This window comes from Mustela lutreola, chromosome 1 (genome assembly GCF_030435805.1).
Source record: "Mustela lutreola isolate mMusLut2 chromosome 1, mMusLut2.pri, whole genome shotgun sequence".
NCBI lineage: Eukaryota > Metazoa > Chordata > Mammalia > Carnivora > Mustelidae > Mustela > Mustela lutreola.
Window position 1 is genome coordinate 181449935 of NC_081290.1, and position 25805 is coordinate 181475739.

At 43.4% G+C, this 25805-nt stretch overlaps 1 pseudogene; it reads right to left on the reverse strand.

Annotated features, from left to right (window-relative positions):
- Window positions 1-18255: 18255 nt before the first annotated feature.
- LOC131820218 (calcyclin-binding protein-like) lies at window positions 18256-18974 on the reverse strand (annotated as a pseudogene).
- Between the last annotated feature and the right edge of the window lie 6831 nt (window positions 18975-25805).

Genomic DNA, 25805 nt, shown 5'->3' on the forward strand with positions numbered 1-25805 from the left:
GGCACAGAGATGCTAAGGGTCCTCGCTGCTAATAGATTTCTTACATTTATTTTATTTTTATTTTTTAAAAGATTTATTTATTTACTTATTTGAGAGAGAGAGAGAGAGAGAGAGAGAGCGCGCGTGCGCGGCGGCGGGGGGGGGGGTGTGTGGGGAGGGGCAGAGGGTAGACTCCCTGCCAAGAGGGGAGCCTGATGACTTGAGCCAAAGGCAGATGGTTAAGGACTGAGCCATCCAGAAGCCCCTCAATCTGATGTTATTAAACATTTGTTCATCGGAGACCAACGACCTGTCTCATGGGGAAAGGATGCAGGTTGCAGATGGGGAAAAATGTAGATGATAGCTCTGAGCAATTCACATCAGCTCCCAAACTATACTCCCAACTTGGGTAGGTGAAATGTCTGCATTAATCTTATCTCCCTTCTTAGGAGGCAGCTCTGTGACCCTGCCATTTAATTACGGGCATGCGTTGGTGGGTGGGGAAGGACTCATCCAGCCCCAAGTGGTTTAAAAAAAAAAAAAAAACATTTCTTCCAATCACATAGACAAGCACCCTGGGAAGGGTTTTTGTAAAATACATCTTTCCCACCTCATTCCATTTCCAGTGATGTATTAGCATTACGGAGCAGCACTCCAGCTGATGTCACCTTAATATTTCACACGGTGTTCCATTGTGTCAGAGACTGATAAATACAAAATTCACCACTTTTCCCTATCTTCCTGATTCTTCCATAGGATGGATGTTGAATGTGAAATAAGTTGGCCTTATATCAAATCCTCTAGCTTGGGAAGTCGTCGAACTCTCACCCAAGAAAAGCATCTTATAAATGTATGATTCCATGTATTATACAGATTATAAATCTTCATATAATTTGTCATTAATTTTGACCACTTCAGTTTTGGGGTATGTAATAGTGTTTTATTATTCTAGCAATTGACGTCTGTTAATTGTGAGGTTCTGAAATGCTCCTATAGGTGTTATGTCTCAAATAAGGAGGTTATGGTACAGCATTCTGGAGCATTCCCCACCAAAACAGTCCTGGAAAGTATGGTCTGACCAACTGAATAAACGCACGAATAGGACACTATCAGGCTGATAAAAGATCTTGCTTTTTGTTGGGCTGGCAGGAAGGGCTACTAAAGATGGCGAAAGTTCCCGCCACAAGACCTGAGCTCGGACAGGAGAACAAAGGCCCAAGCAGGAATCTGAGACCCCCGCCCCGGGCTCCCGTAGACCAATGGGATCCCGATGAGCAGGCGGGATATCCAAATAAGGGAAACTTCCAAAAGACCCCTGAGCTTCCTCCGAGACCCCTTAAAAGCCCCCTCCTCCCTGCCTTGGGTGCGACTTCCGCCACTCTGCTTTCCAGAGTGGCGGAACCTCGCCCGAGGGTGCCCACCTCCTCCCAGCGCAACTTTCCTGGCTCCCCTTCTCCTGAGCCCTGAAACTTCGCCGGAGAGCGTTTTTAATAAATCTTGCCTTGCACCCACTTTGCCTGGTGTTGTGTTTATCTCGCCGAAAAAAACCTTACACTTTTATTTTGGGCTCTTACACCTTGAGCTGCGGCTCCAATTTATACAATTCTAAGATGGGAATACTGATTTCCACCATGTCTCTTTTATAAGGCTGAAATCAGTTAATAAATAATCTCATTCTGATACTAGAATACAAAGTTTTGGTGCTGATGAAGACCTTAGAAATCTCTTCCAACCACTCTTACAACCCTGACGCCAGAAGTTGAAAAAGTTTTGGGTCATAATGTGAGTTTGACTCTGTACTAGGGAGATGTTGCTATTTGCTATTGGCGACATTGTATCAGGTTTTCTCTAACTAGCATATTTGAGGATTCCACCCATTTGGTGGAATTTAAGTTACCCGAAGCCCCATGACAATTTCCGTGTGATTAAGCTAGCCACCCAGGGCAGGGAAAGTTAATAAAATTCAATCCTCCTGAAGAAAATTAGCAAACTGATGAACTCACTGGCCATAGGGGTATTCTGAGATCCAGATGGATGCCTGACAGAATCACATCAAATTTTCATGGAGGCAATTAGTTCCCTCCAGTTAGAGCCATTCAGTTATAAACTAACAATTAAACCCCAGCCTACAACATTAAAATGTGATTAGCTGTTCACTAATAATACATAAGCAACATCCAGGTGATTATGAGGCAGGAGTGAGAAGGTCTGAAGTACAAGAGGACTGATGTTCCAATGAGTCGTTCAGCATTCCCTCACCATGGGATGAGATGTGGAATTTCTTTGGTAAGAGGCATCTGCTTTGTTGAAGATTATTTGACCATAGAGTTGAGGGTCCATATCTGGTCACTCTACTCTGTTCCACTGGTCTATGTGTCTGTTTTTATGCCAGTACCATGCTGTCTTGGTGACCACAGCTTTGTAGTAAAGCTTGAAATCAGGTAATGTGATGCCCCCAGTTTTAATTTTGTTTTTCAACATTTCCTTAGCAATTTGGGGTCTCTTCTGATTGCATACAAATTTTAGGACTATTTGCTCCAGCTCTTTGAAAAATACCCGTGGAATTTTGATCGGAATGGCATTAAAAGTATGGATTGAGGCATCTGCCATTTTGTTGCTGTTGTTGATAAGAATGGGGAATTCTGTATCTTACATCTTTGACTTCTGCCAGCAAATTTGCTAAAATTTTATGGCCTATTCTGTTGCAGATACCAGTCAAAAAAGACTTTTCAGGCAATGCTTAAGGGTTTTCTGTTGCATGCACTGATATGCTTCCCCAGGGTCAGTGACACACTTCTTCTGAAGCTAACACTGACAGAAACTAGATGACATTTCAGTGGGTGCTGGTTTAAAAATTAATTACTCATAATTGAAGGTAATATTATTTAGAATCTTGGTTGAAAAGGAGAGAAACCAAATCAGACTTCCTCAAGTGAAAAAGTATTTTCTTGGGTGTTTTCACTGATGAGGTCATGGGCTCTCCACTTGAGAGAAGGCTTGATTCAAGTCCTCGTCAATTTTTTAAAAGATTTTATTTATTTATTTGCGAGAGAGGGAGAGGGAGAGAGAAAGCACAGGCAGGGAGGAGGGGCAGAAGGAGAGGGTGCAGACCTCCAACTGAACAGAGAGCCCGATGTGGGGCTAAATCCCAGGGCGCCAGGATTATGACCTGAGCCTAAGGCAGATGTTTAACCGACTGAGCCACCCACGTGTCCCCTCAGTCGTGCTTCTAGGATCCAGTTTCTTCCTTCTTCATCTCCTGGCCAGCTTGCCTGCCTGCGTGTCTTCCTTCCTCTACCCCTTCTTTCTTTCAAAATAGTTTATTGACATGAAATTAACATGGCATAAAATTAACTATTTTCAGGCCAACAACTGTAACATCTTTCTGATTTTCTGCGACCATCAATCTGCCTAGCTCCAGAATGTTGTCATGACTCCGAAGTAAAAGCCCTTACTCCCCGAGCAGTTTCTCCCTCTTCATCCCCCTTCCTCCCCACCAGTCCCAGGCAAGCACCAATCTGTACTCTACTTCTATGCATGTATTTGTTCTGGATATTTCATAGAAATGGAATCAAATAATATATGACCTTTCATGTCCGGCTTCTTTCACTTAGCATGAAGTTTTGGAGACTCATCCGTATTATAGTGTATACATCAGGACTTCATTCTTTCATTTGATAACTGAATAACATTCCGTTGTATATGCAGATCACAATTTGTTTATCTGTTTATCCACTGATGGACATCTGGGCTGTTTCCACCTTCTGGCTCTTGTGAATAGTGCTGTCGTGAACGTGTGTGTGTACATACACTTTGCTTGAACACCCACTTTTAGTTCTTTGGGGTACATACCTAGGAATGGAACTGCGAGATGATATGGCGATTCTATGTTTAGCTTTTTTGCAACTGAACCATTTTTACATTCCCACCAGCAAGATGCACAGGTCCGAATTTCTCCGCCTCCTCACCATTGCTTGTTATCGCTCCTGACTTCTTTTTTTGACAATAGCCATCCCAGAGGGTCGCAAGTGGCACCTTGGTGTGGTTTAGATTTCCAATATTCCTCATTAGGAATGATGTTGAATACCTTTTCATGTGCTTGTTGGCCCTTTGTACTTCTCTGGAGAAAGAAATGCCTGCATAGAAATGCCTGCTTGCTCTTAGAGGGGCTGCTCTCTCTCACAAGCTTGTGGCATGGTGGTTTGGACAATCATCTCAGTTTGCCTGGGTCTCAAGGGTTTCCTAGAAGGCAGAGATTAGAGGTTTAAAACCAAGAGAATACCAAATAAACCAGGGTGAGTTGGTCACACACATGATGGGAAAGATGGCTCCTGGAATCTTGAGCTTATATGACTTTACAGTTTGGGCATCAGACCAAGAAATTAGCTGATTATTCCTTAACTTGCAGGAACACTCGTGGTGATGGTTTGGCAATTCTAATTGGTCTGACTTGGAACACAGATCCATCACTGAACTCTCTGTGGCCAGGGAGTTGAATCACTTTGACATGTTTAAGCATGTGTTCACCTTGAGTTGAAAGACGAACTTCTCAAAAAAATGGGTGGAGAAGGATTACTATGGAATCGGGGAGGTGATTTTTCCAACATAGGGATGCTCGGCAGACTGTGTGTTCATCACAAACTTCTGTAGACACCAGCTGTCACGGTTGATGCTTGCACATGGATTTCTCCATCCAGTGCTCACTCTACCCATACTGGATAGATATTAATACCCTGTGGTAGATATTACTTATTAATATCAATACTGGGTAGGTATGAATATCAGATGTGATGAAATCGAGCCTTAGAAAAGTTAAGTTACCATGCTTAATGCCACATCATAAGTAAGTGCTGGAGATGGATTAGGTTAATCTATTGTTTTTATTGAGGGATAATTGACATACGACATTCTATTAGTTTTAGGTGTACAACATAATGATTTGATATCTATCTTTATATACATACATGTATTGCAAAATGATTTAGGATGGTTTTTAATATGACTCATTGTAAAAAAGAATTTCCAGGCAGCAAAAAGAATTGAACTTCAAAGCAGGTAAAGAAGCTTCCTTCAGAGAACTTTGTATCCGTCAGGGCCCATTCAGGAAAAAAGAACCATGCGTTATTTTAATAGACTATTTAATAAAAGCAATTTGTTAACCAGGTGTTTGAGTGTTTAAGGCAAAAGGGACTGCTGAGATAACACCGGAATAGCAGCTTCAGGAAGCTACATTCTCTACAGCTGGGGGAACAGAAACACGAGGCTGGGCTTATTAGCATCTGGAATCTGGAAGATTCTAGAGGTGCCAGTATCTCTGAAAAGGTGCAGTGCCTCTGGTTCTGGAAGCATGGGAAACATTCGAAACTGGAGCCAACTACTACCCTAGGTACAGAAAGAAAAAACAAAGGCAGACTCTCCCCCTCCTGCGGCTTCCAGTCTCCATGTAGCACCCCCTATTGGCAGAACCTGGTAGATCATCTGTGGCTTCTCTGGAATCGCAGAGCCTGGCAGGGTGCGTTGGGAGCAGAGGGACAACAACGTAGTAGTCACCAACACTGCCTTTAAAAGTGGGAATCTCTTATCTTTCAGCATTCACAGTAAGACTGTTCATATATAAAATAAGGGAGATTGTTGGATGCTTTTTTTTTTAATAATCCCAGAAGATTTTTATTTTCTGAAATTAAGCTACTTTTCTTGATTTGAGGAATTAGCATAATGAAAGTCTGCCTTCCTTTGTGCTGATGATGACTGGACCTCTCCCCCATCCGACTCCAGATAACATCGTGCTTGAAACTCTCAGACTCAAATTCATTTCCATTCTGGAATTGACCCATCGAAGTATTGCTTGGAGCTAAAGTGGAAAGATCCAGGGCTTGGGAATGGGAAAGATGTCAATTCAGGCCATTTCCCCTCAGCCACTTTGTTTGTGGTTTAATTCACAGGGAGTTAATTCATCTTAGTTTCCTCATCTTTCAAAGGCACAGAGAAAATACATATCAGTATCATAGGGTTTTCACAAGTTTTCCATGAAATGATATATAAAAAGCTGGCATGTTCTCTAGCACAGCAATGATGCTTAATAAAAACAAATTCCATTTCTGGTTCTTTTATTTAACCCTGCTGCTTGAGGTCAGATGTAAGTTTCAGACAGACCCCCTCCCTGAATGCAGAATCTCACTTCTGCAGCACCAACGAGAGCTGGACAGGCATTGGTGTCCCCCACCTCATTCTCATCAGTCCTCTCTTAAATCCCCCCACATAACCCAACGATTTAAGGAACAGTAGGATCCCTGAATATGTAATTAGAACCAAGACAAGTTCCCAATTTTTTCCAACTAGATTGCCTCATCCCTCCTCCTATGAGAAAGTCTAAATCCAAAGACTGTTGCTGTTTTTTTCCTTGCTCCCCTACACTACCCTAAGCTTTCTTAATTGAAAGCCAGGGGCAGGGGCACCTGGGTGGTTCAGTCTGTTAAGCATCTGCCTTGGGTTCAGGTCATGATCTCAGGAATCAAGACCCCCTCCCCAGGCTCCCTGCTCAGCGGGGAGTCTTCTTCTCCCTCTCCCCTTGCCCAACCCCCTTCTCCCGCTGCTGCTCTCTCCCTCTCTTGCTTTCAAATAGATAAATAAAATCTTTTTTTAAAAAAAGATTTTATCTATTTATTTGACAGAGAGAGAGATCACAAGTAGGCAGAGAGGCAGGCAGAGAGAGAGAGAGAGGAGGAAGCATGCTCCCTGCTGAGCAGAGAGCCCGATGTGGGGCTCGATCCCAGGACCCTGAGATCATGACCTGAGCTGAAGGCAGAGGCTTTAACCCACTGAGCCACCCAGGCACCCCTCAAATAGATGAATAAAATCTTAAAAAGAAAAGAAAAGAAAAAGACAAGAAAAGAAAACTGGGGGCAAAGACCCATCTTTGAACTAGGCAGGCAGGACTTTGGTGAATTGTTGTTCATTCCAAGTATGTCCTTCCAAGGTTTGGGAGGCGGTATTTCTGAGCTAACAGAAGCCTCTCTCCTTGGGAAGTGAATCAGGGGTGATGCTGACAAAACTGCCAGTTGTCTCTTGGGCATCACTTTATGATGAAACTGTACCTGGATAGATGGTCACTGATCTATGGAAGTCTTGGGTGCCTGCCTTAAAATCTGTTCTGGACTGTTTGGAAGAAAGACATGGATAGTTCTTTATTTCCTGTAAATGATTGGACTATAATTTGCCTTTACCTCATCAGCGTGTATAAGCTTACTGTACCTTCCCTGCCTTTTACGGATCCAGCCAAGATTAGATGTATTCTCCCCACGAGTTTTCCTGAGTGCAGTGGTGAGTCCAGGCCTTGCTCCCCAGAGCACCCCCACAGGGCCGAGGTAGCACCTGCTGCTACTGGTTTTCCATCACGGAGCTCAATGCTCTGGTCCTCATAGGCTTCTTTGCATATGGGAGTTAGTTCTGTGAAAACTCAAATTTGAAAACAACATTATTGAGTCTCATGGAGGCAGAAAAGCAGGCCACAGCTCTAGCTGTCTTCTTTTTAAACAATGTTTCCTTTTTCTCTTTTCTATTTGTTTCTTCTCAACATTTTATCCTCTCTTTGAATCATACTGCTTCCTGGATTGCAAACTTGCTATGTTGCTTTTCTGCCTCGATTGAATTTTTACAGCAAGTCATAAACCCCTGGAAATAGGATTTATAATGGAAACACTGATACAGGCCTAGCTAGCGTGGCCAGAGAGGTGTTGTAATAATACTGGAGAGTAATATTCTCTAAATCTAATGCCCTATAGATTTTTTCTTGTTGTGATTCATACTGACCCAATTCTTTCCTTAACTTCTTCAATGCCAAAGCCTGTGGCCGGCCATGCCCATGACTGGCAAGGTCAAATGCCATTTGGACCAAAGGATGTCTGGCAGAACGTGACACAGTTCCTTCATATAGGCACAGACTTGGGGTAGGCTGAGTGCTGGAAGGAGACCAGATGTCTGCAGGGAGGTGGGGTTGGCGTGGTGGGGAAGGGGAACAGCTGACTCTGACTACGAGTCCAGTAGGCAGAACCCCAGCCAGGGACTCACACTCTGCCCCACCTGCCCCGATCTCAAGGAAAGATTCCTGACTCCCCATCACTGTATTCCTCAACCTGTCAGGAGGACATCATGCCTGCTTAACTGGAAGGTCTCTCCCACAAGTCTCCTGTGGCATAGATGAGTCCCAGACTTAGCTGGGAATCCGTCAAGTGTTCGTTCATAGGAGTGACTAATACGGGAAGTGGTTTTGAGCAAGGATTGCAAGTGGCTTTCCTAGATTGTGGCAATTGGAGGCACAGTCCTGTCTGAGAAGGTTCTCTAGAATCAGAAACCTTAACCAGGTCGGTACAGGGCTCTTGTCAAACTGAAAGAAAACGACACCAGCCACTGGTGGACGAGGGAACACTGCTCCAAAGTCCAAGACCAAGTCATCCCTCTTTTTCCCTGTTACTTGAGGGAATGCATTTCCTTTGTGCTCTAGTTAGGTTCTGTCACTTGCAGTGGAAAATTTCTGGAAGATATGCATTTCAAACTCACTAGTGCGAAGTGAGACTCATCTTTACCACCATGTTCTGTGTCCTCTTCTGTATTCTGCTCCTGTTCCGTTTTCTGTTTCCATTAAAGACACCACCATGGATCCCATTACCTAGGCCAGAATCCTGGGTTTCAACCTTGAGTCTTCCACCTTACTTCCCTTCTCCTCTTTTTGTTATGAATCTGGTCACATTTTTTTTTTTTTTTTTTTTTTTGCCCTGGTTCAGGCCTCTGTAATCTCTCCCTCTGATTGTTGTAATGATTCCTAACTAGTGCCCCCGCTAGCATTCCCGGCTCATCCAATGAGACTGAGCTCAGTTAGGTAGAATTTCATTGTGTGATTCACTGACCTATCCAGACACTTTGCCGTTATTATGCACTGTGAATCTCCGGGAGGCTTTAGTAGACACATTTTCCTAATAGAATTGACCATGAGGCTTTTATTCATGAAATATTTCATGGGGATAATGTTCTGCTGAACACAATTTGGGAAACAATATTTGAGAAGAATTTAAGGACAAGAGTTACCAAATCTTGCCTCCTCTATTAAAAGACTCTAATTTGATTCTTACAGGATGTGTCATTTTAATAATAATATATCTGACATTTATTGAATTCTTATTACAGGACAGGCAATGCTAAGTATTTTAAATGTGTTTTCTTATGTAACCTGCAAAACAGCCTTTGAGGTTGCTACTATTATCTGCATTTTATAGAGGAGGAATAGGAGCTGAGGTTAATTTGCTCAAATTCATATGGGCAACAAATGGGAGAATTGGGATTTGGAGCTTGGGATTTTTAAATTCTGAAACCTGTATGTTTAACCAGCAGCCAGCATTTTTCAAATCCTGTTCTTTGTAGCTCTGGGGTTCTAGTTATGCCTCTGAAGCAGCTGTGAAGGAATGAGCAGGGGGAGCAGGTGAAGAGGGGGAAACCAGCTCTGTGAAATGGTGGGTCCCCGAGGGTCACTTCAACCAAAGCATCTGTTCCTTCCTCTCTTTTATAAATGGGGTCTCTGCAGAAAACATCTACTGTGCAAATGTTTGGAGCATGTTGGCAGCTACTGGAAAGGGAGATTTTCTTCCTTTCCTTCTCATTTCTTCTGAGTCGTGAGGCTGCATTTCTGTGAAGACTCCGGAGGAGCATTTGACTGGCATCCAGAGTGAGCTCAGTTAGCTTGCATCACTGCTTGCTCTCCTGCGCATAAAATCAAGGACTGGGCTGGTTTCCTTAGCTGTCTTCGAATTGCAGGAAACAGTAAGGGGAGGGACGTGTTAGAATGCTTCCTCTACGCCTGCCTGTGCCTCGTCTCCAGTATTAGATTTAGGGAATCGCCGTTTATTCAGTGGAGAGCTGGCATAGGATATCAAGGGATATTCAAGAGACTGATGAGTCTGGGGAACTTAACAAGATGAAACAAAATGAAACAAAGGGAATACAAACCGAGTGGTAGAGTTTTCAAAGGGCAGGTTCCTTAAGCATCTCAATAAAGTTAGGTGGGAATTTGGTTCAGCACGAAATCTTTCTTGTCTCCGATACCTGTCCTCGAGCTGCAGACTGGCTGGCATGGATGTCTGCCATCTGTCTTGGTGGCTCCTTTCCTAGTCTCGTTATCTGCGCTTAGACACTGGTTCCCTGCCAGTCGTGAGCGGTCTCCTAAGCATGTACTAACGCGCTGGCTTCAGCCTCCCAACCCCGATGCAAACGTCTTGTACTTCTGGGGATTTCTAGTTCGTTTCTGGTTCCTGTCTGGGAGCTAGACCCAAGCCAGACTCATGTCCTTAATCCTGGTGGTTAATGCTGGGACTTCAGTGAAGACTCACAGGTTCCTAGCTTAGGTCATCCTGGTAATTACCTAAATTCCAAGGACTCTTTTCTCTAGTAATATGCCTTCTAACGGTGGCATTTGGGCAGCCATTCTGATTGATTATTGTTTTGGCTTTTTGTTAAATGAATTAATGCCCTTAATGAATTAGTTGTATGTGATTGGAAGACTGTGGTATCCAAGTCCCCTTAATGTTGGGGAGTTGTATGGTGGATACAAATCATGGGAAGAAGACTGTCTTATGAGATCACCTAAGTCTTCTGATCTATTTACTACTTTGGCAGCTCTTCTGATCTATACAACTGTTCTGATCTGTGGGCTTCAAGTGAAGTAGGAGGGCCACCACTGGTTGCTTTCAATTCATAGACAGCACACAAGGCACACTTAAACAGAATTAAGTCTATTCATAGCTATAAAATATGTATGCACGTTAGAGACAGAGGAGGGTAGGGAGAGGTGGCTGGTGGGAGAGGTGCCCAGTCACCCACCTCCCCCCAACTCATGCATGGAGTTCCTTCTGCTGCTGTGGCATCTTAGCCCTTTGGACATGCAATGGAGATAAAAAAATATTATTGGTAGAAACTGCTGCTGCTTATTGTTGTCCTCTTCATTTAAATACTTTTATAAAGGAAAGTTTCCCAAAAGGCCTGAGGTGATTGCTAGACCAAGCGTGTCCGACGAGTGGTGGTAGCCTCTGTAATCTTGGTGCCTTTCTTAGTTAAAATAAAATGGAAGAATGTCAGATACCCAAAAGCATGACACAAAATTAATCAAACTTAGCACCTCTTTTCCTCAGGGATTCCTAAATCCTAAATCTTAGCCTTTTTAAAAGTTACTGCAAAGATCATAAGGGATAAAAATGGTCATATTTAAAACCCATGGAAGAACGTTAATTTAAATTATGATAATATGACCTATTAAAGAGATGTACTCTGGTCTCCCACCAGACCAGGCTAAAATAAATCAATTTTTGTGAATCTTTTGGGAAGCAAATGGAAGTTACTTACACTAGTGGTCAGAAATTAAAAACAAGTGAAAGTAGCTACAATTTATTACCTTTCTCTCTAGTGGTGTTTACACAGGGAGTCGTCATTGCTGCCATTTTCTCAGGCTTTCTACACTTCTTTAAGCTCTACGCTGGGATGGAAAATGATCAAAAGCATACATATTCAGAGAAATGCCAAGCAGATTCCTGCCCACATCAGGAGAAGCAGACAACTTGACACAGGTGTTCATGCTGTAGGGAAAGTATATATAAAATGAGTGGCATCTGTGCCATTAGTTACTTATTAGAGATAGACAAATACTTTACATGAAAACTCACATCTCACCAACACTCAAGCCATCTTCTTACCTACAACACATGTACGAAGGAACATGGGCCCCTCAGAACCCATTCCATCTTGCCCTTAAATTCAACAGGAAGACAAAGTCATGATGGTTTAGGTGGGGACCTATGATCAGGGTTGAAGTAGCTTTCTCCAGCATGCCAAACAAAATTTCAAGATATTAAAGATTTGGATAGAGTTTGAAAGAAAGCGAAAAATCTTTAAGATGGGAGTTAGAATACATGAATACTGAAGAAAGGGTAGAAGAATGTGTATTATAAGGTGGTAGGATCACAGAGATGATGCCTTTAGAAGTAATCTGTGACACCATATAGATGAAATTAGTCTATGGAGGAGTCTTGGCAAATCGGGATAGAAATGCAAAAATGTTTCTAATCATTGTGGTCAGCTGAATTCTCGAACTTTTCATTCCTTTGTTCTACAAATAATTATTGAGAGCATTACATGTCAAGAGCTGTTGCAGGTGCTGGGGATACAATGATAAATAAAATTTTTGCCCTCATGGATCTTGTGCTCTTTTAGATAGTCCTTGCCCTTATTGTAGTCTGATTCTGTGCTTTTTCAGATACTTTGCTTTATTTTAAAGCCACTGTGATCTACTAAAGATCTCTTTGTTTTGCATTTTTCTATATGCTGTACTTAATGTTAGGTACAACATGTAAAGTGAAGTCAGCCAATTCTAGTTCAAATGGAGATATAGAGGTACAGTTTTGGCTTTGGAAAGTAGGCAATAAGACAAAGAGACAGGACAAAAAGATCAGATAAAAAGCACAAGGTAACAGGAGAGTAGTGATTTGGGGTGAGTGCCAGGAACTGTAACTAGGACCAAGCAAGAAGTCTAGATAGAGTTGCTTGACACTGAGGGCCCATTAAGTCCCTGGGCCAGCCGAGAGGGTATTACATACGCTAAGTGAAATAAGTCTGACTGAGAAAAGTACAATATGATTTCACTCCTATTTGGAATCTAGAAAACAAAACAAATGAATAAATAAAAAGCAGAATCAGATGCAAAAATACAGAGAACAAACTCATGGTTGCCAGAGGAGAGTGGGGAATTGGGCAACATGGGTGCAGTGGTGTGAAGGAGGCAGGCTTCCAGTTATGGAACAAACCAATTATGGGAGTAAAAGGTTCAACATATGGAATATAGTCAAGATACTGTCATAGCATTGTGTGGTGACAGGTGGTAGCCACGCTTCTGGTGAGCGCACCACACAGAGCACTGAGCCACTATGTTGCACACCTGGAAGGAATGGACCATTGTATGTCACCTCTACTCAGAAACTTGAAAAAAAAAGTCACTGAGCCAAAACTGGGTAGGGGAGCTGAAAGATAGGCATAAATAATGAATAAAGCTCAGGTGAGTGTGTCAGCAGCAGCTACAATTAGATTACAGGGAAAGATCTGACGCAGGTAGAAACCAAAAGAGAACAGAGCTGATGAGAGGCCAGAGTAGCTGGGTTGAGTGGCCTCTGTCTGGGGGTGGAGACCAGGTCTAGGCCAGTGAGGCTTCTGGGGACAGTAACACTATAGGAGGAGGTCACAGTCGGGCAGGCAGGAGTGCCTAAGCTGGAACTGCAGGTGTTTATGGAAGCAGGATGAGTATTAAAACTGAGAAATTTGAAGCCAAAACAGATAACTGGGAGATAGCAAGGAAGGGCTCAGATTCCTACACCTGCCAGGATGTTCAGGAGCCTCTTAACAGGAGGAGTAGAATAGTTTGAGGCATGCTCATGGAGCGGCTGTCCTGGGGTTGGAAAATCTTGGTCGAAATTGGGAAGTTGGCAAGTAAGAACAGTTTTCTTGAGGGGGCATCACAGAGCATTGGGGTCCCTTTCAAGTCCTGCTTGAAAAACACCCAGAAACAAAGCTAATGTTTGTGAACACTGCTGTGCATCAGGCTGTATTGGAGGCATTGCACAGATAAATAATAATGATGCGTGTTCTTAATACAGATCTTACCGCTTCTACTCTGTTCCTGCTCCCTGTGTACAGCAGGGAAAAGGGTTGTTTTAAAATATGAGTCAGGGTTGCAACTTACGGAATGATGATATGAGGAGATTGGTGGATTCTTTGTACAGCAAAATAATACTTTGATGGAAGTTTTATATAAGCTATAAATATATATGTAGTTTGCATACACACACACACAATTGAAAACCTCTGAAAACTGTTCTTAGAACATATAACAAATGGAGAAACTGTGTGTGTGTGTGTACATAAATTTATATAAATAGTTCACATGTACATATGAAAGCTTCTGGAGATTGTCCTTAGAATATACAACAAATGGAGAAACTTTTATTTGAGAAAATCTACCAAATCTCAGAACAATGAGTTTGTGACATTTGGTCCAGAACCTATGTCCATCTTCTCTTCCCCCAATTCCATGTGACTAGAGCTCTCTCAGAGGAACACTACTTCGAACAGGTGCAGCCAAGAAGGGGGCTTTTTCTCCCCCCAGCTTCTAGGGCTAATGTTTTGTTCCAGTAGGGGTGGGCCAGTGTCTCTTACTTACTCCCCACCCCCATCCCCACCCAGCCTGTGTCACAAAAGGTGCTGTTCCAGGCAGGTGTACCTGACAGGATTGGTACTTCCTTCTCACGTCCAGCTCCTATTTGTGTGGCAAGGGCTGTTGCTGCCTTGAGCTCCAGTGGGGTGGTGCAGAAATTCTTCCCAGGAGAAGAGGCAGGCTGCAAGGACAGAGAACCCCACAAATGCTTCAGCGAACAGAGTTTAATTGGAACAGAAAATGCAGAAGTTCATGCCAGGCTTTTGTTGGAAACAGTAGATCGCCTGGTGGTGTGTAATGAAGAAGGCGAGTAGTTCCATGATACTAGTCATAGAGAAAGAGCTTACTGAGAAGAGCCTTCATGGGTCACTGTTCTGTCAGGGGACCTAGAAGGCTCTGCATATGTATCTGTGTCGCTTAGGAGCAATAAAAGCAGAATGTGGAGGGCGGGTGAAAGCATAAATTAAACCACTTTTGGCTTGCAACTTTCTTGGGAGCTTCCTCAGTATACTCTAAAACCTAGCTCCCAAACATTCAGGACAGGGAGAAACCAAAGAAAGAGGCACGTTGCTCCTCCTCCAGGTTGGTAGGTGGCATTTTTAATAAGCAAAGGGAACTTACATGCAAGGCTTGTCTTAGGCAACAACATGAATGGATCCCCAAATTCTCAGGTTTACAAAGAGACCCTAACTGGGCTCAGTCACATATAGTGTGTAGGTATTCTCAACACCATCTCATCATCTCAAGGCTGCGTCCTTGGAGCAGGCTCTGGGAGTGGGAAAGGCAAGTGGAAGCCACACCCAAGGACATGGGAGGGGGTGAGGAACCTTCAGTGCCTGGGTCCAACTGACAGGTCAGTCAGTGGTCATGTCTTCTTAATGATGTTCCCCAACACCCACACACAGATCCATTAGCAAAATATGGAAGCGTTACTGCCTCAAGGGAAGGAAGTACAACCTCTGGCCAAACACGGGCTGAACAGTAAATACTCTGATCCAGGGGTGAGTCCTAAGAAGCCAAGCTTCAACCTAAAATCACACTCTTCCCTAGTGGTCTTAAGCACTATGCATACACAAGGCTGTGCCCTCTCAGGAGTGAGTGGTAAGGAAAACTGAGCTAGTGGTCCTAGAACAAAGTGGTAAACTCCTTGAACTACAGAAGCAGTCTCTCAGTCACATATAGATCTAATGGTAAGTGTGTATATTTACATTGCTGTGGGGATTTATGTGCAATCTCAGATCAAAAAGTGTTTCACACAGCCCCAACAGTAATCCCTAGGAACAGGAGGAAAAACAAAGACAGAAATCTAGACTGAAACATCAGAGGCTGCACAAAACAAAACAAAAACAAATGAAACAAATTTAGTTCCAAAATGCTTCCCAAAGAGGGGGAGGGATCAGTGTTGGGTTTCTATATTACATTATCTAAACTGTATAGTTTTCAACAAAAAATAATGAGACCTACAAAGAAACAGAAAAGTGTGATGAAGACACAGGAAAAAAAAGAGAAGATAATGACAAATACCTTTGAAGGGGCCCAGAAAATGGACTTAGCCACGGAGACTTTCAGGAAGCTATTAGAAATATGTTCAGAGAATGAAAGGAAACCACGTTTAAAGATGTAGGGGCAGGATGGTTATGGTATAAAAAGCATAAAAAGAAATTACAAAAAGAACTGGATGTAAATTCTGGAGTTTAGAAGTACAATAACTAAAAGGCAATATCACTAGACGGACTCTGTAGTAGATTTGAATGTGCAGAAGAAAAATCAGAGAACTTGAAAGCAGGTCCATAGAGCATTTACCACCTAAAGAACAGAAAGTAAGTAGAATAAAGAAAAATGAACAAAGTCTCAGAGAAACGTGAAACACCATTAATGCATCAACATACATGTAATAGTAGTGCCAGGAGAGGAGAGAAAGGTGCAGAAAAATGTTCAAGGAAATCATGGCTGAAAACTTTCCAGATATGGTGAAAACATGCTGACACACACATAGAAGGGGTTGAACAGACTCTTATCAGGATAAACAAGAAGAGGTTCATACTCAAACATTGTAGTTTGAATGTTCAAAGCCAGAGGTACAGAGAAGCTCTTGAAAGCAGCAAGGGGAACAGGACTCACCACAGTAAGTTTAACAGCTGCCTTTGTATCAGGAATAATGGAGTCTCACAGGCAGTGTGACAGTATATTCACAGTGAGAAAGAAAAACTCTCAACCAAGAAGCCCATATCCAGTAAAGCTGTTTTTCAAAAACAAAGGTGAAGTAAAGATAGTCTCAGATGAATAAAAATGGAGAGAACTGATTGTTGGCAGAGCTGCCTTATAAGGAATACTAACAGAAGTTCTTTAAGCTGAAAGGAAGTGACATCAGTCAGTAATTTGAGTCTGCGTGAAAAAACAGAGCTCTGATAAAAATAGAGATAAATGACAAGGTTGTTATATTTTTATTTTTTCTTCTAATTTAAAACAGTATCTGTAAAATTGTATTATGGACCTAGAACACATAGAAATATATTGATAATAACATCACAAAGATGAGAGTGGGGATGAAGCCATATAGGCTTTTAGGAAGTGACTCCTATCCACAGGAAGAAATGAGTATAACCCCGTCTGATAAGTAAGAAAATGAATGTATTTTGAGAAACTCCTACAAAGATATTTGTGCTCTCATTTCTTCTCTTAGCTTACACAAAAGACAATATTTGAAAAAGCAGTAACTCCAGCAATGTATTGTTGGGTTTGCTACTTAGATAGGCATTTACGTATATAACAATAAGAGCACAAAAAAAAGGGAAAGAGAGTGCAGCAGTACAGGATGCATTTTACTGTCTTACTGGAATTGAGTTAGTGTTAATCTGAAGGAGATTTTAATAAGTTAAGATGCATGTTGTAAGCCCTAGAGCAACTGTGGGGAAAAAAACTTAAAAATACACAGTTCGAAATCCTTAAGGGAATTTATGGTACCCTAGCAGCTATCCACTTAAGTCCAAGGAGATAGTAAAGGAAGACTATAGGTTATATATAGGAACATGGTTATATATAGGAAACAAAAAGAAGAATGGTAATCAATAATCCAGGCATATCAATAATAATATTGAATATGAGTGTATTAAACCATCCAATAAAAAAAAAAGGGGGTTGTCAGACTGGGTAGAAGAAAAATGAACCCACTGTGTCTTGTCCACGGGAGACACACTTTGGATTCAAAGACACAAATAGGTTGAAAGTAAAAGAATAGAAAAAGATAGGCTGTGTAAACCACAGGTAGAAGAGATCCAGACTGGTAAAGTATCAGAAAAATAGACTGTAACATCTAATATCAGATAAACTGTAAGACTGAACACAAATCAGATCTTGCCTCCCCTCTGGTTTGAAACCTCTAGTGGCCTCCTGTCTCTGAGAATAAAATTCAGATGTTTAAACCAGCAACTATCTCACCCCTCACTCCCCTGCCCCCAATCTTAGGCCATCCTTCCCTAAAAATGGCTTTATTTTATCCTACATTTTGATCTTAGTGTGGCTAGGTATAGAATTCTTGGTTGGAAATAATTTTTCTGCAGAATTTTGAAAGCACTCCTCCATTTTCCCTTTGGAAGCTTTTTTTTTTTTTTTTTTTTTTTTCCCATTTTATGCCAAAATTCAGGTTTTATTTTTACTTATTCTGTCATTGGTGGGAGCTGATATCAGGAACTGATAGGTAAACCAGAGCCCTTGTTTTCTCTCTTAACATAAATACACACAATGTGACATTATCATTAGGCAAGACTTGCTTTTTTACCTTCTATACAAGAATACAGTATTATCCTTTTTTGAACAAAATGCTCAGATTATTAAGGAAACCATCTTTGGGGGAAATGTTTAATAAACATTTTATTTTAGTAAATCCTCTAGTAGGAAATGGGAGAATTCATTGCCTTTCCTTAGCAGAAGGCTGTGTAAGGAGTTACCTGTCAAATTTATCTGTGCAGCTCACCAACATTTCCTCACTGGAAACCTCAGTATTTCCCTATGACAGTTGCCAGAATGGCTTTAAGGTCTCAAAATTCTGTGTCTCCTTTGGCTGGCTTCTGTCTTGATTCTACCCAGGCTTTATTAATGGTTTACTTCATATCATCCTCTCCGTATTAATAAATTTTCTGTAGAACATTCATCAGTCTCCCACTGGGATCTGTTTCAGTGTCTTGGGAGGAATTTTCTTTCTCTTTGCACTCATTTTCAACCCGAGTCAGGTAGTCCCACTGCGTGTTTTCTGCTTTCTTTCTGTAAGAACAGTGTCTGTCTTGGTTTTTTGTTTTGGGTTTTTTTTGTTGTTGTTGTTATTTGTTTGTTTATTTTTGAACTGCTTCCATGGAGATGGGTTTCAAGAGATTGTTCCCTGTTGTGGGGTAAGTCTTCCCATTTAGATTATTTGCCAGAAGATCAAATGACCTTACTGTGAAGGGCGCTTGCACATTCTCAGTGGGGGCTTGGTGAACTCTGGTTAAGGTGATACAGATTTCCACGAACTTCTCTGACTGCTCCCATCTGTAATTAATGATTTTCACTGCATATCCCATTAGAACAGAAGCGACCATGGCATCTGGCTTTCTCACTGTCAAGAGGTTCTGCTTTTCTGATTTCTGCTGCATCTTGTTCTTGATTTCTGTCTGGATCTTGGATGTTTGAGCTGTAAGGGCATCATATCGTCTTTCCTGGTGGGCTTTTCCACCTTCACCCCTTCCAGACCCCTTGCTAGCTCTTCCGAAGCTGAAGCCATGGTCGGGCCAGGTCAGCCAGCTGCACAGGGGAGAGAAGAGGAAACGCTGCTCCAGATGCAGTCCTCTCGCACCCCCACCCCCCAGGATGCACAGTGCCCATAGCCTGGCACACACCCCATCTGCTGCGAGGCCTGCCTGCCTCTCCCTTTGGAAGCTTTAAGGTATTTAGGGCACTGCTCTTCAACCCCAGTGCTCTGAGATGTCACACGAGTTTGCCTGAGTGTGGGTCACTTTTCTTTCATTGTGCTGGACACTCAGTGGATCCTTTTAGTTTGTAAATTTACATGTGTTTGTGATTTCCCTTCCTCCTCCTATTTGCTGCGTTTTCCCTTTCTGGGAGAACATTCTACCGACTGTGTCCTAGTGCTGAGGTTGTTAGTTCTGGCCTCGGGATATTTTCTTGTCCTCTGCCAATGTCTTTGGGGAGCTTACTGCAATGCCAGGTGCCCCAAACCTGTCCTCTTGATCATCTTTTGGCACACAACTGTGCTTACTGAGTATTTATTGCCGCAATGAAACTGGTTAGTAGAAGTCACTGCAAGATGGACTGACTGTGATGGGCTGTGGGTTTGTTGTCATGTGAGGTCAGCGTGACGGGCCTGCACTCCCTCCTCCTGTCTCTGTGTCTTCTCCGGGCCTCTGCGGGTTCCTAACGCTGATTCCTGTAGCTGTCCTTGCACGTTCAGTTGTGTCTTGATACCCTCTCTAGTGACTCATTCTCCAAAACCATCGGTAGCACATTCTCCGAGATCTCAGTCTTGCTCCAGACATTTAACCACTGGGTTCTTCTGGCTCTAAAAACTCCCCAGATTAAGAGCCACCTGGAGAGACTATTAGTTTCCATTTAGTGAGCTAAGGTAGATCTCACAGTCTCTGTCATATGAGGCAACTAAAACTTGCTCGGGTGAGAGTGAGGACTCCAGTCCAGGTCAGCCTCCGCGGTTTCAGGATTTTCAACCTTCCTCGATGCCTCTCAGTCCTCACAGTGTAACTGTCAGGATCACACGATGCGAGCAGAGTAAGAGTCTGCACAGACGCCAGTGACGTTGGTGGGCGTGCAAATTCTCCCTCGAGTTTTCTCAGCCGAAAAGGTGATTTCTGGAGGTAGGATGATTAACCCAAAGGAATGAATCCCTGATGATAAGAAGAAAGATGAGCTAATGGAGAAGGGGAAGGTGAGAGAGGTGGGCTGGGTGTCTGGGGAAGGGAGGCCTTCTGGCAGTGCCCTTAAAGGACCTCATCCAGGCGCTGCCTGGACAAGCCAACCCAGGTGATAACAGCAGAGCTTCCGTTGGCGAAGCTGCTTCCACGGATGACAAAGCCAAGGACAGTGTGTTCCAGCTTCAGGGGAGAAGCAAGCTGTCCAAGTGGAGGTGAATCTCTGGCTTGCCAAAGGTTGAGTAACACGCTTCCTTAAAAAGCTCACCAGTTGGCTAAATTTAGGGTGGTGAACACTATCGGCCAAGAATATACTTTGGCCTTGGGCCCATGGCATTTTATTTGACTGAGAATTGGATGCATTTTCATTTTCTCTAAGCTTTTCTCTTGACTCCTAGTACCTTTGTCTTTGGAGGCAGGAGACTGGGTACTGGTGGTTGGGTGCAGCCCTGTGGTGGTGAGCAATGTCCCTGTTGATAATGACAGTTAATAATCACCCTGTTTTTCTGGGATGCTTTGTTTTTTAGTGACTGGGTATGCACTGCGATGTTTTTATATATTTTTGTTTTACCAGTAACCAACCTAGAGGGACATTTCTTGAAACTTCTCTGCTTTTCTTTCTCTTCTGAGTTCCCTTCTCTGATTGTCTTCTCCAAAGTTTTTTTCAAAGACAAGAATGTCTCAGGAAGCCTGAGTCCTTTGCCAGCCCAGGTAACGGGTCTGATTGCCTGTTCACTGGCTTATTGATCCAGCACCACTGCTGTCTGTCAGCTGCCACAACTTCGAGGTGGGGGGTCTGGCTGCCCAGCCAGCGTGTTGCTAATCAGAATGCGAAAATAAACATCCAAACCTATGGAAGTTGAGAGTGAAGAAAGGATTGATTCCAGCATCCACAGATCCAACTTCCAGGATCGACTTTGTATCGACTGGATGCATTATCTGCTTTTCTGAGCATTGGCTTCCTTATCTGTAAGACGATGATACCACTTTCCTTGTTAGCTTTTATTTGACTTAAAAGAGATGTGTATCGGTGTTCTGTAAGTGGTTGTGTCTGTCCCTGTCTTCTCAGAAGGAGTAGCTGGTCGGGCCTAATAGTAAGGCCCCCTGGCACTCCACATGCAGCAGCTCAGGAACAAGAGTGAATCCATTGTGAACTCAAGGGAAAGCACCTAGTTTGCACACTTAAGGACTTCTGCTTTCTTTTTACCAGGTTTATTGGTTCATTCCTCAGTAGGCCTGAATGGTTTTTTATATAATTATTAATCTGACTTAGATTTGTTCCATCATGCAAGTTGATTTATTAAGCACTTCTATATGCCAGCACTATGTTAAGTGCGAGAGACGTAGTCTAGGTCCCCAAGAACCCAGAGTTCAGTGGAGAGATGGACTAGTCAACCTATAGCTACAGTAGAGCCTGCTAATGCTAATAAGGCAGGTGAAGATGCACAGAGAAGGGGCATCTGAACCAACCTTGGGGAGTTATCAAGGGCTTCCTGGAGAAGGGGACGTTTATACTGAGATCGAGGGCTTCCTGGAGAAGGGGACCTTTATACTGAGATTGAAGGATGAGTAAGAGCTGGCTGGGCAAGGACATGGCAGGGGTAGTGGGTCTGAGGGATGGTGAAGGTGAGGCCATTCTGTTTACATGGCAGGGAGTGGTCTGGGCCAGCCTCAGTCCTGTCTCCCTAGAAGTTCCTGAGAGACTGTGAGGCCTGGATGCATTTCAGAGAGACAGAGGCTCATCAAGGATGACTGAGGAGAATTTTTCTTTGGTTTTTTAAAGATAAGATAAAGATAAAATATAAGATATAAATATTTATAAATAAGTTTTATATGTTTAATATATAATTAATTATATTAATCACAATTAATTATTATAATTAATTATATTGATAATTAACAATATTTTATTATAAATGTTTAGCATAATAAAACATAATAATATTTTATTATTAATAACAATTAATATAAGTATTATATATAATATATAAATAATTAATATATAAATTTATAAATAAATAAATATAAGATAAAATATAAAATAAAAGATAAGATAAAGATAAAGATAAAAACCAAAGATGTTTGGTTTTTAAAGATTTTAAAAGATAACTTACTTCTTGTATGGTTTTCTGAAATAGTCCCGGTGTGATAATTCTGTTGGTTTGTAGGTGGGTGTTTGTGTGCATTTATGTGTGGAGAGGGACAAAGTGCAAGTTTTACGGTGTGATGTTGAATGTGTTTTCTTTGTAAGGGTTCATTCTTTAGGCCCCAGCAGTTTGGAGAACAGGCTGTGACACCTTTACCCCAGTTGGCTACTGCTCCCCATCCCCACCTGCCTTGCTCATGAAACTCTCATTGACTGTATTTTTTTTAAATAAAAGATTTTATTTATTTATTTGACAGAGAGATAGAGAGTGAGCACAAGTAGGGAGAGTGGCAAGCAGAGGGAGAGGGAGAAGCTGTCTCCCTGCTGAGCAGGGACTCCCCCCACCTGATGTGGGGACTTGATCCCAGGACCCTGGGATCACAACCTGAGCTGAAAGCAGATGCTTAACCGACTGAGCCACCCAGGCGCCCCTCTCACTGGCTCCAGATAAGATGCTCCTGCATTAGATGGGGTTTGGACTGGCTGATGGAGAGGAGGAACACACAACACCAGCAACAGGGGCCATGGATCCCTGCCCAGACAGGAGGGGCACAGAAGAGAGAGAGAGAGGGAGAGAGAGAGTGAGTGTGTGTGTGTGTGTGTGTGTGTGTGTGTGTGTTGGAAGCATGTGGGAGGCCTGTTTATCTCCGAAGTTGGATGCCGCTTTGCACTTTCCTTTCCTACTGTTTCTTCCTTTTCACGCTGCTCATCTTGTAGATGTGGAACCTGACCTGGATTCGCCAGCTAGGGTCACCGTGGCTCAAGCGTTTCAAGTCTGTCCTGGTTGGGTAGGAGGCTCTTCCACTGGAAACTTGCAGTGATTTCAGGGGATGAAGACTGTCCCTTTTACCTTGTTCTCCGTCCTGCCTTGCCGGCCCCGACCCCAGCTGCCTTTGAGGAAAACACGAGGGTGTTCTGTTTGATCCAGATGATCTAGTTCATGCTGCGAGTGATGAAGCGGATCCATCAGAAAGTGCAGTGATTTGCCCAAAGTCGCCAGGTGAGCTGGTGTGAGAACCAGGTCACTAATTATAGCCCAATGTGTTCCTCACTAAATATCAACAGCTTTATTGGACTTTCCTGTATATGGTCCCCAGCACTGGTTTTAGAGATGTGAGCGCGAACTGACATGTGCCAAACAATCGTGCCGAGGCACTTACGTGTACGCATCTCATCGGTTCACCATTCCAGCCCTTCCAGGAGGCGTGGGCACAGGCAGCGAGGGGAGGAAGAGGGGGGCATGTTACCCACAGATGGAACCGGTGTTTGGAACAAGGTCCAAAGCCCACGTTCTGTCTTCTGGGCAACTTCACCTCATCATGCTCACATGAGCCCAAGAACTGAAGGGCTCTGGACTGGAGTCAGGAGTGACTGCTTTTTGTTTTTGACACTATGCAGAGGTTCAAACCTGGATCTAACTCACCATCTTCATGGTTTCTCGCTACACGCGGGCCTTTGGGGCTTAGTCCTTCCTGAGACACTACCACAATCCTGATTGTGTTCAGTGTCTTCCCTGGCGGACTTCTGGAATTTTTTTTTTTTTTTTTTTTTTTTCCCCTCAGCCTTCTTGATTCTACCCAGATTTAGTCTTGGCTTTTAGACTGGCTAAAGGATATTGTTGACAATACGAGGAATATGTTTACAGTGCAACATTGCTAATGTCAAAGACGGATCTGAAATCCTTTCCAGCAGACTTCCATAGCGTGTTGCTGCCTTGGTCTCTACTTGCCTCTGACTCTTGGAGAATTGGCGTGGAGGGTTTCGAGGGGCCGGAATGGAGGTCTAGCAATACTTGTTGTCTTCAGTTCAAGTTATTTATGTCATGTTTGGGGCCTCTTTGTGCCTCTTGAGCTCGGTGTGCTTGTCCGTGATGGGCCGGGATGTTCTCGTGTGGCTCCAGTGTCTCTGATTTTCCTGAAGCCATCACACGTTTCTTAAACATGCGCCTTCTTCCCATCTGGTCACTGCTGCCTCTCACGTTCCTGGCAGGATTTTGAGGAAGTCTCCAGCAAATGTCCGTGCTTCTCCTTCCAGGTACATAGAGCACGGGAGCCGGCACCTTCCCTAAGCCAAGCTCCCCCTGGACGACTGTGTCCTGCAGGGGCGGAGTGTGACTTCTTCCTGGCCTGAGCGTGGATGACTCGGCCAACGGTGCTCTGGCTTTTTACTGAATTACTGAGCCACTGTGAGCTCTCATGTTACCCTTTTCTCCCAGACCTGCTGTGGACTGCTTTTCCTCAAGAGAGAAGCTCCTGAGACCTACCAAGAGCCAAAAGGACACTGGGGGAAGAGCACAGTGTATTTGCCAGCGTGATTCCTCCGCAAGGGGCTGGGGGGTGAGATCTGGGAAGAAGATGACTCTAACTCTTCCTCTTCTCAGAGCAAGACCTGTGGTTTTGGAAGCTTTTACGATTCTTCTAAATCCTCCAGAAGGCTATGGTCGCCTGTGCCAGTAAAGGGGATCATCAGTGTGTCAGAGTGCTCTAGCCGACATCACCCTGGACTCTTCCTCATGGAAGTCTCTTTCTAATTCTCTCCCATGCCTTTAATCTCCTTCCCTCAGCTTTGCTAGCTTTATCTAGTGTCCATTCCTGATTTCCACCTTACACAATGACTTACCTCTCTGTCCGGACCAGGTTGGATCCTCAGGGCCATGTGTTCTGTGAGGGTTTCAGCTCTGGGTTCCAGTGTGACCTGTAGTTCTTATTCTCCTTTATTATTATTCTCTAGAGTCGGATGGTCTAAGTAGAATTCATCTTGGTTTGGGGATTAAATTAAACCTCTCCATGTAACTGCCTTATTTGAAAGATCACAAGGGCCCCAAGGGTCTGGTCTAGCCTGTCCTTGCAGGAATGCTCAGTGCCTCATCGTGCAGGCTGACGCTGACCTAGTATGAGATGCCAAGGATGGGACGGGTAGTCCTCGAGGTGAGAAGGCATCCATCCTAAACTACTGGGATGGAGATGCTGGTGGCCCGGCCCTATGGTCTCCCTCTTAAATCTTACCTCTTGAAGCTGCTTAGTAAATTGCAGAGTGAGGGGGAAACATGGCTGTGCCTCGCTGCTCTGGAATCCATTTATTCCGTAGAAAGGATTCCAGAATTAGGTGCTTTTTCTCCACTTCATTTTTTGCTAACAGATTTTCTCTCCCTGTTACAGGGTAAGATTGATTTCTGTCTTCAAAATGTGTTCATGGGGATGAGGGCTTTTCAGTGGAAAGCATTACAAATCATCCACAAACATCAGGCATCTTTGGGAGAAGTGAGGCTGTGTCTACCGCGCTCATTTTTCACAGAGAGTGCTACCATCTGACGTCGTCCTGAATTTTCAATTTCAGATTGTCCTTGTCTCTCTGAGCTTGGGTATGTGAATTCCAGATGAGCTTGTGCAGGCTTTTAAAATTTGCACGGTGTCAGGAGAAGGAGCAGTGACAGCTGAGTGACACAGAAATGGCGGAGGAAGCCAGGCTGAATCAGAATCCCTGTTTCTGGTGAAGCCCCCGTCTTTACTGAGCGCCGGCCTGTCAG